At 33.3% G+C, this 13,461-nt stretch overlaps 1 non-coding gene across 1 annotated transcript; it reads left to right on the top strand.

The window, feature by feature from the left end:
• The first annotated feature begins 11,390 nt into the window (after window positions 1-11,390).
• Window positions 11,391-11,472, top strand: TRNAS-GCU (transfer RNA serine (anticodon GCU)). The gene has a single exon. It is a non-coding gene; the product is annotated as a tRNA-Ser (tRNA).
• The last annotated feature ends 1,989 nt before the right edge of the window (window positions 11,473-13,461 follow it).

The following is a 13,461-nucleotide window of genomic DNA, read 5'->3' as shown; positions in this document are numbered from 1 at the left end:
AGATCCTAATGAAGAAACCCCTTCAAGCTAAAGGATGGTAGACAAGACTTGTGTTTCTTTTTCTTAACACAAGAACATATATAGTTAGACAACAACCAATGAGTCGCCTTGTTTCCTTCACTATAAGTATGTTGTAGTATAACCACTCATTCCTTAATTAGACAAAAATTCTCTACAAGCATTAGCCAAGGCAAAATATGGACTATGACACACTCTGTAAACCAAATGGCCTCTAACCATAACAAAACTTGTTACAACGATAACAAGTCGAAAAACACAAACATACAAGAACAATAAGATATATAGGAAAAAGAGGAAACTAACTTAGCTCAGAATTTAGGGGGAGATCACAAGAGGAACTACACAAACAAGGTATAGCTTGTATCCCTACCCAAAGTCTGCTAGATTTTTAATGCTAGTGGGATAGGGAGACTGCACTCCCCCTTGATTTGGGTAGAAGTTGCCTAGGCTACAATAGTATAGATTGAGCCATTTGACTCTTTATAAATGATGTGAGGAATGACGTAATTCCAAGAGAGGGGTGAATTGGATATTTTAAATATTCGTAGGTCAAGTATGTTCTTTTTTGAACTCACAGCCAGTATTACACAACTTAAGGTCTTTCTAATTAATTACGAATCTAGCAAATATATGAACGGCCAAATAATTTAAACGAGTATGAAAATTCCAGTATTTCTCAATCAATCACAAATCAGTATTTAAAGGTAAATACAGTAATCTCAACAAGTAAATGTAAACATGCAAATACTAAAATGTAATGAGTATAGGGAAAGAATAACGCAAGGTTTTTACGAGGTTCGGTAAACCGTGCCTACGTCCTCGCCTCAAGGCAACCCAGGATTCACTACCTTACTCACTTAACCAAGTAGAGCAGCGCCATTTACAACTTCTCCTTATAGGGTGGAGTCCCCCTAACTCCCTTAACCGAGCAGAACCAAACCATTACAACTGCTCCTTACAAGATAGAGCACCTCCTCCTCAGGCGATACCCCATGCCGGGAACACAGTTCACTACTCGAACCACATGGATACAAATGATATAAAATAAATATTTGTGCATGACAAGATGCTTCTAAAAAAAAACCTAATGTATATAATGAAGTTCTATATTCACTCTTGTATGATAGGATTTATGCTCAAAAGAGTTTGTATGGTTTTTCTCTCAAATGTATATATATGAAATATATGAGAGAAGATATAAGTATATGATCTTTGATTTCAAAAATGAAATATGGAATATTTGTTTTCAAAGATATTTAAAAACCCCAAGTGATTTCTTCTAAAAATGATATTCAAAAATTTGTTCAAGGGAAGCTAGGGTTTTTGCTCAAAATGATTTTTGCAATAAAGAATATGTGAGCTTTTGAATTTTGCAATGGAGATGCACAAAGATTCACAAGTTATAAAAGAAACTTCCCCAAGAATGTTTATCAACAAAATAAATGGGAGAAACTCAAAGCATACTCTCAAAAATGATTTTCAAAAATAAAAGCTTGAGTGAGAGTAAATGCTTTTTGGATGAGATGATGAATGCCCACAAGAATGAATCTTCAACAATCTTCAAGAGCAATAAATTTGCAAATGAAGAAAGTGAATCAAAGCCCTCTTTCATAATAGATTTTTCAAAAGAATAAGAGAGAGATTCAAATGCTTACTTGTAAGTGTAAGGATGAGAGAAATAAAGCACAAAATATTTGAGAGAATTTTCAAGATAATCAAAAGTTGACAAATGAGTTTTGAGCGGGTTATTTATAGACTTCTTCAAAAAATGACCGTTAAGGGACCAATTGGGCACTATTAAATTTGTTTAATTGAAAATTAATGACCTTTTTCGGCTTAAAACATGCCCAACCCAAGAGGACCGATCGACTGGTGAAGGTGCTAGTCAACTGTCCTTAGGTGATTTCTGAATTCCTGAGAGGTCTGATCAACTAGGCAAAGCGCCGGTCGACGGGCCATAGGCGATTTTCAAATCACCGAGAAATAGTCGGCTGGGGCTCAAGATCCAGTTTGTCAGACCAAGAGGCTAGTCGACCGGCTGTTCCAAGAATAAATTGGGCTAGTCAGCTGGGGCTTTATGAATTGGGTCAAAAGAGCAGGTCGATCAACTAGTGCTTTGAAAACTTTGATTTCAAGCCTAAATGTAAAGTTGGTCGACTGGGGCTTATAGAACATATAAGAGTTGGTTGACTGGGTTTAGATAAAATATGATTTTGGCCCTGTTTTTTACTTTAAAACTTTTCAAATCTTTTGTGTATGAGTGTGGCATTTTATGAAAAGTTTTTCCAAAAAAATTTTGGTTCCCTAAGGTCAGCCTATGTGGAGCATACAATCACATCATGCAAAATATGTAATATTACAGACCAAACTTAATGCATTACAATTCAAAATAAAATTTCTTCATTCTTTGCTCTTCACTTTGTCATGCCGCAAGACAGGTGATGTGAGCTTTCAATTCCTTATAACTTCCATTGTACCTCGACTCTATGTGTCTTCTAAAAGAAATTTCTATTCAAGCACTAGATGAATAGGTGAGATAGTTTGGATTTGTCATTATCAAAACAAGATAGGACTCATAAAATAAAAAATCTCCCCCTTTTTGATAATGACAAATACAAGAGCAAAAGTGGGTCCAACTTGGAAAGACCCTCCCTAAGAATATGCATAATTTAAAATTCCCAGTACAATTCAAGCATATCCAGGAAAGAAGACATTTACAAAACAATATACATTTAGGTTTGATAATCAAGCTCGGATATATCTCCCCTAAGTTTTCTCACTTAAATCCCAATTTTGCTTACTTCTCCCCCTTTTGTCATCAACAAAAGGGCTATATATATATGCGTTTAAGTACTCCCTTAGCTTTGAGAAGCCTTTACTAATGACTATTTTGAAAGATATGGCAATATTGTGCACAAAACAGTATGACAATCATCATGGAGTACCTAGTTAACTATCAGCATGCATACACAAATTCTGCAATAGCTTGGCAAATGACGTTCTATACAAGCATGCAATCCAATATTTATAATCAATATAGTCAATAAGAGTTCAAAATAATAGATAATAATAATCCATTTTATAGAATTAAGCAATAAGAACAGAATGGAAAGTAAATGCAATTTTAGAGCCGTAGTATTTGCTAAGACAAGATGCTCCCCCTCAGTTATGCACTCCATTCATTATTAAGGGATAGGCCTAATTTGTGAAATGATCACCCAAGTATATCTAGGCAACTTCCCTAGTGTGCAGTAAGCCTAATTCACGTTGAATTTGTATAAATTTGTCCTCCTAAAGAGGTTTCGTGAATATATTGGCCCACTGTTCATCAGTGCACATAAATTCAAGTTCTACATCCCTCTTTTGCACATGGTCACGAATAAAGTGATGTCTAATTTCTATGTGCTTAATTTGTGAGTATGATATAGGGTTCTTTGAGATATTTATTGCACTAGTATTATCGCAATTTATGGGAACAGTGTCATAGTGCAATCCATAATCCATAAGTTGTTCATATAAAGCGTTTGAGCACAACAACTCTTAATTGCTATATATTTAGCCTCAACTGTGGACAGTGCAACTGAGTTCTGTATCTTGGAAAAACAAGAAACTAGAGATTGTCCTAGATAATGACAAGTGCCACTCGTGCTCTTCCAATCAACTTTGCTACCAGTAAAGTCTGCATCGGAATAGCTGACAATCTCAAATGAGGAATACTTAGGGTACCATGATCCTAAGTCAATAATCCCGATAAGGTATCTAAGTATCCTCTTGACTGCTAATAAATGAGACTCTTTAGGTGCAAAATCTCACACACATGCACACGCTAAGCATAATATCAAGCATGCTCGTAGTAAAATACAATAGGCTACCAATCATACCTCAGTAAAGCTTAACATCTATCGGTATGCCTTGCTCATCTTTATCTAATTTGGTGGGTGTTCATAGGTGTTCCTAGAATTTTGGAGCCTTCCATACTAAATTTCTTGAGCAAGTCTCTAAAATATTTTGATTGACATACAAAAGTCTCATGTTTAGCCTATTTGATCTGAAGTCGTAGGAAGAATGTAAGTTCACCCATCATGCTCATCTCGAATTCATTTTGCATGCATTTGGCAAACTCATTACACCACTCTTCATTTATTGCTCCAAATATGATGTCATCTACATATATTTGCACTAGGAGCATATTATAATTTTTAGACTTTATGAAAAGTGTTGTGTATAGTAAGCTTATTATCTAGCAGAAAACCACTTAACCTTTCATACCAAGCACTAGAAGCTTGCTTTAATCCATATAAGGCTTTAGATAGTCTATACATATGATTTGGGAATTTGTGATTTTTGAATCCTTGAGGTTGTTCCACATGTACTTCCTCATTGATGTAGGCATTTAAAAATGTGTTTTTAACATCTATTTGATATAATTTGAAGTTCTTAAAAGTAGCATATGCTAATAACATTCAAATGGCTTCCATCCTAGCTACTGGAGCATAGGTCTCCTCAAAAGTCTATCCCCTCTTCCTGGTTGTAACCTTGGGAAACTAATCTGGCTTTATTTTAATCACTATCTCATTTTCATCTTTCTTGTTTCTATAGACCCATTTAGTTCCAATAATCATATGATCATCATGTCTAGGAACCAAGGTCCAGATTTTGTTCCTCTCAAATTGGTTAAGCTCTTCCTCAATGGACATTACCCATGATTCATCCTCAATTGCCTCATTCACATTCCTAGACTCCTCATGAGACAAGAATGCAAGTGGCTACACAAGTTTTTAAGGGATGATCGGGTAGTTACACCTCAATATGGTTCACATATGATTTGATCTCTGGGGTGACTCTTCACAAATTCCCACTCTCTAAGTAATTCTTGTATCTCACTCTCTATTTGATTATCCTCAACAGATGTTTCTTTAATTTCAGTGCTCTTATCTTCATTATTTTTTTTGGATAACTTATCTAATCCATTTCTTATTTCAAGATCATCCTCATTAGCCTTTTTAGAGAAGGGATTTGACTCATCAAACACTACATGAATGGACTCTATAATAGTTAAGGTTCTCTTATTAAACCCCCTGTAGGCTTTACTATCTATGGCATAACCTAGAAATATACCCTCATCAGATTTTGCGTCAAATTTGCCTAGGTTATCTTTATCTCTAAGCACAAAGCATTTACACCGAAAGATGTGGAAGTATGAAAAATTAGGTCTATGGTCATTCCACAATTCATAAAGGGTTTTTTTTTAGAGTGAGCCTAATTAGTACTATGTTCATTACATAGCAAAAAGTACTCAGTGCTTCAGCCAAGAACTATTTAGGTAAGTTATGTTCATTAAACATTGTTCTACCCATATCTTGTAAAAACATATTCTTTCTCTAAACTACACCGTTCTATTATGGGGTCCTAGGTGCAGAAAAATTATAAGATATGCCATTTGAATCACAGAAGTTTTCCATATCCTAATTTTTAAATTTTCTGCCCCTATCACTTCAGATGTGCGTTATTGTATATCCCTTTTCATTCTGAATTTTCCTACACAATTTAGTAAACCTTCACATACTTCATCTTTATGTGCCAGATTTTAAAACCATGTGAATCTAAAATAATCATCAAAAATTACAAAGGCATATGATCTCCCTCCTAGACTCTGAACTTGATTAGGACCAAATAAATCTAAGTGCAACATCTGAAGTGGCCTGGTGGTGGAGATGACTTTCTTCTTCTTAAAACTGGATTTAGTTTGTTTACCTAGTTGATATGCATCGCATATTTTATCTTTCACAAATTATGTCTTAGGTAAACCTTTAACTAATTCACTTTTAACCAATTTTGATAATAAATTCATGCTAGCATGTCCTAATCTCCTATGCCAAAGCCAAATAACCTCATTTATGGCAGAAAAACATTTTACATGTTGAGAGGCTAAGTTATCAAAGCTAGTAGTATAAACATTTTCATGGTATTCAGCAGAAAACAAATTTTTTTTTTCAAATAGGTTTTCTACTATGCATTTATCATACTCAAATGACATCCTATATCCCTTATCACATAGTTGACTTATACTCAATAGATTATGCTTTAATCCATCTACAAGTAATACATTATCAATAACTAGAGAAGGTTCCTTACCAACCTTACCTACTCCAATGATCTTGCCTTTGGCGTTGTCCCTGAAGGTCACGAATCCTCTAGCTTCTGCCTCTTCAGCTTTTGGTTCTATTCAATCAATTCATCCACCTCATCTTGAAGCTTTCTTTTGGCCATCTTGTACTTCATCTTCTTTATGGTAGCTTCTTCCCAATAATTTTTCTAGTCCTGTAGCTAATGCCTCTAGCTAAAAAAAATATAACCTTGTTGGACTTCTTCTTCTTCAGCTTCCCTCTTTAACATGTTGAACATCTTCTTTCTTGATGCTTTGAGTTGTTGCACCTTTCTCTTCCACTCTAGATGATAGTATTGATGCCTTACACAAAACTCTTCTTAGTAACCCTCAAACTCATCAGGGTGAGGCACATGCATATTTTGTCTCGACGCATGTAGGATGGTGCCCAAATGCTCCAAATCAAAATTTTGATTCGGAAATATTGTAAAGAATCTTCCTAGGAGTAACGAGACGGTTTCTGATCATCAAACCGGCAAGAATCGAAGCCGAAATTGTAGAGAGAAGGAGGAAGAGATGAATTCTAGAGAGAGAGAGAGAGAGTTTTGCATGAAAATTTCTCGTTGAATCTCGAGTTTAGGATATTTATAGAATGTTGCATCGTCGATGAGACACGTTACCTCGTCGATGAGTTCAAGAAGGGAGTTCGTCGACGAACTCGTAACCTTCATCGACGAACTTCAGGATCTGATAAAACCCTCTCGGTATTTTTTCGTCGATGAGACACGTGTCCTCGTCAACGTTCTCAAGAAGGTTACTCGTCAGCGAATGCTCTGTGTTCGTCGACGAGACCTTGCTGAGCCCCTATGGAAAAATCCTTTTTCCCTCTTTTCCTTCCATCTATTTTCTCTCTCTTAATTATTAAATGGGTATTATTTCCCAGGTCTCTAGAATGGGAGCATGAATTATATGCTAAATGGGAAGTGTGAGTTCTAGACAACTAGTGCGAAATTTTTGGGTCATGTCATGACCAAAGAATGGTTATCTGTTGATTCTTCTAAGGTTGACATTGTATTGAGTTGGGAAACCCCTAAAAATGTGCCTTAAATTTATAACTTCCTGAGTTTGGCAGGGTATTTTTTCTAAAATGTCTGTGTCACTAATCAAGTTGACAAGGAGTTGCCTAGTAAAAATGCACTTAAAGCCTTACAAGTGCAATTATCTGACCCATGACTTGGAATTAGCTGCTATTATGTTTGCATTAAAATTATAGCGTTCATACTTATATGGAAACAAAATTGAACTGTATTCAGACGATAAAAGCCTTAAATACCTTTTATTCAGAAGGAATTTTATTTTGGAGCTAGTGGATGATGAAGGGGTGGTTACTGGGATCCTAACCATATTGTAATTTGGTTACTAAATTTTGTAGGTACCATTTTTTTAAAGAAGGATCCAGAATATATTAGCTGTTGAGAGTGAAAAGTTATGTCGATGTTAGATCTTTGGAGACTAAAAATGAGAATTAAAGATGTTGAGTGTTGGTGCTGAAGTAAGGGGTATTAGACCAAGATGTCCAATCCATCGGTTCGTGTTAGTTATTAGTTTTTAATAGAGTTGTTTACGAGATTAACTCAAAACTTGTTGAGTTAACGATGGATTTTATTTGGAGTTATATGTAGCAAATTTTAAGGACGAAATTATATCGACAAGATTAGTGGAATAATCTTTAAAAGAAATAAAAATAATAAAATAAAATAAAAATAAAAATTAAGTAAATTATTATTAAATTTAATTAATTAATTAATTATAATAATAATTATTAATAATATAATATAATATAATATAATAATATATTAATATTAAATAATATAATATAATACTAATAATAATAATAATAATAATATTATTATTATTATTATTATTATTATGAATCCTGAAGCATCCTAAAGGGATTTCAAATTGAAAACCAATTCCAATTCATCCCCCACCCCCTAGCCATGTCTCTCTCTATTTCTCTCTCTCTCTCTAAGATTTCTCGGCTATTTCACGACCAAATCGAAAAACAAACATCATATCTTGGATCCAGCTCAGCTCTTGAACACTTTAACAAGAGTAGATTCGTCGTTTGGATATCGTAGGCAACACTCTAAGATTAAGGTAAGGAGAATAGATTATATCAGGTTTATTTTAAAAATATTTCCTGATTAAATTTGAGTATGTGAATATAATTAGATTTATGTTATTTAATATATACCCAATTTAAATTGAGTATGTGAAATTAAGTATATCTATGATCAGATTTTATTTTAAAAATATGCCTGAGTTAAATTAAATTGCAGGGTTTTTATTAAATTGGATTTTTGGGAATAATTTGGAATTAAATTAAACTATAAGGATTTGAGTATATCGGGTTTTCTTGGAATATAATGGAATTAAATTAAATAGGTGAAATTGATCATACCTTAGTTTTTAGTAAAAAAAAATATTTTCCCAGACAATTATTGTATTATGAATTATCACTCAAATTGTGTGACATGGGTAAAGTTATATTTACTATATAAATAAGCATGTCAGAATATTTTATGAAGATACAGGACAAAGTATGATTTTATACAGATTTATGATAAGATATATTTCAGACAGATTTATACTATGACAATATTTAGAAATATTCAAGATATGATGTATTCAGACAGAATAATGATATGACAATATCCAAATAGAATTATGATATGATAGTGTTCAGACATGTTTTATGAAATCATGTATCAGTTTTATTATATGAATAGACAGTATTATATGGTATAAGAACCTTGATGGACTAATTATATTCAGAGCACGGTATCGTAACTAGCCAGATCAGTCAGTGCCACCACACTACTCAGATAGAGTGTTGGTGTATCGATAGTCGATTCTGCCTAGAGAAGAGTAGATTCCCCCCTCTGGCAGTCCGGACCAGGCTGGGTAGCTAATTGTACTTGCAGACACGTTATGTTTGGCTTAGCGTGGTAAGTCAGCCATTGCTAAGTCCCACCTACGGGCTGCACAACCCGATCATGTGGGGTTATTACATGATATTATATGATTATCCATCAAGGGAAATTTTTTGTGTGTATATATATATCAGATGCTTTACGTATACAGAGAAACTAATTACGACAAAGTATGTATTTTCCAGATGTATAGGCATGAGTATAGATTTACATGAAATTATCATTTAAAGCCAATTTTTTAAAAGTTATATTTATGCAAAACCAGAACTCATGTTGCCACACACTAACAATAATCTATTTCTTCTTACTGAGAGGTGTCTCGCCCCATGATTATCCAATATTTTTCAAATACCATGTGAAGTATAACAATGATCAGAGTAGCGCAGTGAAGCGTGGGTGGGATCGAAAGGTCGTGTTTAGAATTATATTATTTTATTTATGTTGTAATGAGTTCACATATTTATTATGATAATGGGATTGATTTTGTTATATTGAGATAGTTTAGTACTCTGGTAATTTGCATTTAAGGTCTTCCGCTGTCTGTTTCAGTGATTATTATAATATAAAATATTCAGGTTATTACAAGTGGTATCAGAGAAATTGAACGAATTTTTTCGGGTCGTTACACAACTAATGAGCACCACTCATGAGACACGAAAACATACCCAATTAATGAGCATTGCTTATAAGGCAACTTGAAAGTCAGCATAGCTTAAATTGAGTTGTTCTCCCTAAAATTAGCTCTTGATAAGTCAAATACTTATATATGACCCAAATGGAGCCAAAACTATTCAAAATGGCTCGGTTCAAGTCTAACCTCCCAAATGGCTTAAGTTGAGCCACATTAATAAAATATAATAATAATAAAAAGACTCGTGCTGAAATAAGTTCATTTAAACAACTCCATGTTGAGACAACTAACACACCTGCCTAAATTGAGCCAAAATTGTAGGTGACCCAAATACTCTCAAATTTTTGAACTAAATTTCTCTTATTTGAGAGTAAAATGGGCGCCCCAGGGGGGGGGGGGGAGAGGAGAACTACTATAACTAAGATTAATAGGCCTCCTAATAAAGGGTCACAATTACGAAACCACTATAATTCCCTAGCATAAATGCCCCTAATTACTTTGTAACCCTTACAAATAACATAATGCGCCCCATAAATACTAAATTTAATAGAGGCACACTCCCACTGCTATAAACAAGGTACTCCGAAAGGAGATAGGCATCTCATTCTCATGTACTTCTTTCTATTGTTGCAATCTAAACCTTCTATAGTCCCTAATTTAGGTATCAGAGTGATCCCCTAGAACACATCACGGGTCCTCCAAACCATTTCTATTTGAATTCTTACAGGTGGTCACGGTCGAAGATCAATCCACATCAATTATTCAGTTTTTGACAACAACAATTATAAAATTATTTTATGAATTCTTAAAATGAGACTAAAATCAAGATAGTCACCAGGAAAACATTTAGGTTGGGTTTCTTATATAATTCTCAATAATGTAGGAACGTCAATTTTGAAAATTCTTAGAAATTGATGTTTAAATCTCATAGGAATTCAACTTCATGGGACAAAAAAATCCTTATTTGTTCATTTACATTCATGGCCACAACTGTCCCTTCTCATTAACTAATAACAAACAACAACAATAATGATAATTAGTTTTTAATATTTTAATTATTAATACTATTTAGAAATTATAATAAGTAATTTTATTTTTTAAATTATTGATATTAAATTTAAACAATTATTGTTTATTTGTTTCAATTAGCATTGTTGGCAGTGGTAGTGGTGATGGTGATGGTGATGGTATAGTTGAAAGATATGGCAAAAGGTTATTACGATTATTAATGTAAGTATTATATTTATATATATATCCTATTAATGAGGATGTGTGTGATATTTTGGATAATATTATTGAAATAAACATTGGAATACCCCATGTTATGCAAAACATTATAGCTATTTTTCTATAAATTCAGAAAGCAGACTATAAAAAAATATATTTTTTATCATAATAATGTTATTTTTACGGAGAGATTATTAGGTACATTAGATGTGTAGACCATAATTTCAATATATATATTTGTGTATGTGTAATTTAACTAAATTAAAAATTAATGAGTGTGTACAATTAGTTTATTAAATAATTTCTGAAAACACTTTCTAAAGGAAAATTCCATTGAAAGATTGGACGGCAGAAGCAACAATTGAGTTATATTTATATATGTTGAAAGATGTGCGCCAGCGTCAACGGCGTCGCTTTGGCCGAGTGGTTAAGGCGCGTGCCTGCTAAGTACGTGGGGTTTCCCCGCGAGAGTTCGAATCTCTCAGGCGACGTTTGGTGTTTTTTCGGTTTGGCGCTCCAAAAAATGGCCTTCAGCCTGCTTGCTCTACGGACCATTTTTGGTTCCAATTTCGACGTCGTTTTCCGGAAAGGACAGACGTTCCCCATTGTTTCTTCCGAATCCGCATTCGAGTTGGCATCCACTTTTACCTTTCTGCGGTTGTGGAAGACTGGAAGGCCATCAAATTAGCATAATCTTGCCCCAATCAAAAAATGAAACTATAGGTTCACACTTTTAAATTTGAATAGAACACATACCAAAGTTATGTTCTCCTCCCTCCAAAACTACACTAACTTAAATTTAAAGTTCCAAATATGCATTGATTTTGATTCATGTCATCTTAGTATAATTATCATCCATATTATAAATGATGGAGCACATCATAATTCTTTGTATTAGATTACTATTTTACCTAAAAGTTTAAGCTATTAGGTTATTGGTCAACAATATATATCAAATTTTAAACCTGACAGCACGTGACGAGATAAACACACAATAAATTTTTAAATACCATAAAATAAATGCGAACAACGAGACTAGAACTCAGGTGCTCCTAATAATTAGCTCTGATACCATGTTAGATTACAACTTTACCTAAAGTTATATGAATTTAGATAAATTTAGTGTAATTTTATATATTTCTAAATTTTACACAAATTCAAATCAAAACACCAAATTCTACGCTCCAAAATATGGATATGAGTTAATCTTCAAATATAAATTAAATTATTAATAAAAAATTAAATTATTAAATTCAATGAGAATAAATTATTTCATTACGTTGTGAGAGAGAAGGAGAAAGTAAGGTTGAGCGTGATTCGGTTAAATGAATCAATCCCTTAGAAATGCAATAGAATCGAAATTTTGGTTCGTCAAAAAATGTGAAGTGTAATTGGACCATTTTTTAATGTTTAACCAAAATTTAGCTAACAAGCTTTTGGTCAATTAAAAATTTTTAAGTCACTACAAATTGACATTTTTCTTCTATTATAATCAACTTGTAAATTTTTAAAATTTAAACATTCAAATTCAATCATCAATAAGAAGTCTTAAATTTATAAATTTTAAATTCACACCATATATAAACTTAAAAACATCCACCCATGAATTAAACATAAGTAAAATTCATAATTCAAATTTTAATTCTACAAAAAAAAAAAAAAAAAAAGAGCATAAAAATGACCAACCCAAGTTTTAAATTATTATTAACCTAAAAGAGACCTTGACATTAGACTCAACCAAAAATGAAAAGACATCAAAGAATTAATGGAATGGAGGTAATGTCAATCAATAAAAGCAAGGGTAAATGTAACGCCCCGAACCCAAAACTAGGGTGTAGAGTGTTATGTGAAATAAATCTCTGAAATCGCCTTGTGACGCCCTGAACCCACTAAGTGGGGCTCGAGTGCCACGTATTCTATTACCTATACCTGGCTCTATACCAATTACGCAGCGGAAATAATAACAACTCTTCAATAAAAAAAAAATATACAAGAGTTTCTACATCTATATATATCTCAACAACATAATCCAACATCCCAAATATTCACAACACTGAAAACATAAATATATTACAACCTCAAATATTAAAACTACAGTTTATACCCTTTAACTCAAAAGTGATACAATAGCTCGAGCTCCCTAAGCTTGATCCCGTGGAGGTCCTGAAAAAGATAAATTCCACTATCTAGTGAGACACATCTTGTTACAACCCCGACCCACCACGTGGGCCTGGGGTGCTACTTTAGTGACGTCTGTGTACTCGATACCTTATTCACCATATATGAAACACACATACACAACGGAAATAAAATACAAAATCCTTAAATTACATTACCAGAGTTCTAACTATCTTTATACACAAATATCTCTATTTTCACATAATTACATCCCATAAAACTATACAAAAATAAAATCTCTGTCTATACACACCACCTATATAAATTTAAACTACTAGCCCGGCTCCTCTAGCTTGCTAGAC

Source organism: Malania oleifera, chromosome 3, assembly GCF_029873635.1.
Source record: "Malania oleifera isolate guangnan ecotype guangnan chromosome 3, ASM2987363v1, whole genome shotgun sequence".
Classification (NCBI taxonomy): domain Eukaryota; kingdom Viridiplantae; phylum Streptophyta; class Magnoliopsida; order Santalales; family Ximeniaceae; genus Malania; species Malania oleifera.
The sequence above is the reverse complement of the archived record's forward strand: the minus strand, read 5'-3'. Positions and strand labels throughout refer to the sequence as shown.